General features: G+C 39.6%; 1 protein-coding gene across 2 annotated transcripts in view; it reads right to left on the minus strand.

The window, feature by feature from the left end:
* The window catches only part of LOC118412080 (glutamine--fructose-6-phosphate aminotransferase [isomerizing] 1-like), a gene marked incomplete in the record, with an annotated part of 89,160 nt that overhangs the window by 83,830 nt on the left and 3,697 nt on the right, over positions 1 to 1,633 (minus strand).

The following is a 1,633-nucleotide window of genomic DNA, read 5'->3' on the forward strand; positions in this document are numbered from 1 at the left end:
ATCCCAAGTTACAATTAATTGATATCAAATTGTATCAAGCATTACTTAAGCTATCAGCATACCAAAAATCATGATGATCCTTTGATCCATTCTTGACTTTTTCTCTTTCAAAGTCTTTAGATACACCTCTTACTGTTTTCCCTCTTTCTCAGTTCCATATGTGACAACTTTGATGAAAGTACTATAATGGAATGCAGGGGATTTATGAACTTTTCCTAATCAATTATGCAACTTAGCTGTTAACTTGCATAATAAGTATCACATTATATAAGTCTTCACTTAGGCTATCTACATGCCAAAAATCATGACGATCCGTCAACACGTTCACATTTTCTCATTAATTATGCAAATGAGATCATCATTTGCATGAAAAATATGTATTGACATTTCTCTCTTTCTCAGCTACATATGAGACAAGTTTTAAAGTCCTATCATGGAATGTAGTGAAGTTATAAAATATCCTCATTAATTATGCAAATTAGCTGTTGATTTGCATAATTGGTATCTCATTATGTAGGCCTTCACTTACGCTACCTACATACCAAAAAAACATGATGATCCGTCAACATTTTTATATTTTCTCATTGATTATGCAAATGAGGCCATTATTTGCATAATTGATATCTATCGACATTTCTCTCCTTCCCAGCTACATATGTGACAAGTTTTAAAGTCCTATCATGGAATGCAGTGGATTTATAAATTTTCCTCATTAATTATGCAAATTAGCTGTTGATTTGCATAATTAGTATACCATTATGTAAGTCATCACTCATTTTATCTACATACCAAAAATCATGACGATCCGTCCGCACGTTGCAGAGTTATTCTCGTCCAAAGTTTGAAAGGAAACCGGCGCCTGCAGTTCCATAAAAGTCGCTAGGGGGCCCAAACTCACAGCACTTACTCTCTGCCTTGAGGGCTATCTACCGCTCAAAAATTATGATCACAGCATGTCCAGAACACGAGATATCAAAAATTGATGTTCTGCTGCAGTACCTTAGCAAGCCGCTAGGGGGCCCATTATCGAACTTGACCTTCGTTTTCCCGACCCCTACCCACCTACCAAATATTATCGGGATCCATCCAAGACTTCTTGAGTTATGCTGTTAACAGACAGACACACACACAGACTCACAAGCCCAAAACATAACCTTAGCCATTCTGGCAAAGGTAAAAAGGGAAGCAGAAGTTGTATCTCCTATGTAGACTGAGGCAGTTTCAGTTACCCACACAGGACTCGTTGACAGTCTACACATGTTTTGTATGGCCGGTTCTGGAGTATGCAAACCCCTGTGGCATCCTGGCTTAACCAACAGCCAACGGAAGAAGATAGAGAGCATTCAAATGCGAGCAGCTAAAATCGTCCTTGGCAACACATTCCACAGTTACTCTTCAGCCTGTGAAGCTCTAAGACTCCAAACACTCGAGGACCGACATGTCACGACAGCGGGGAGAGATTAGTGGTAGAGAAACTAGACAGGACAACAAAATTGACCAGTTGCCAGCCCACACTGTACCATACACTGGAAGCCCACTTCCTTACCTTGTACAGCTCCTGAATAGCACATTGTAATCAGAACGGTAAACCAGAGGCGTGCACGAAACTCTCCTAAGAGTCAAACCTGTATTT

The sequence above is a fragment of the Branchiostoma floridae genome, chromosome 3, assembly GCF_000003815.2.
Source record: "Branchiostoma floridae strain S238N-H82 chromosome 3, Bfl_VNyyK, whole genome shotgun sequence".
Classification (NCBI taxonomy): domain Eukaryota; kingdom Metazoa; phylum Chordata; class Leptocardii; order Amphioxiformes; family Branchiostomatidae; genus Branchiostoma; species Branchiostoma floridae.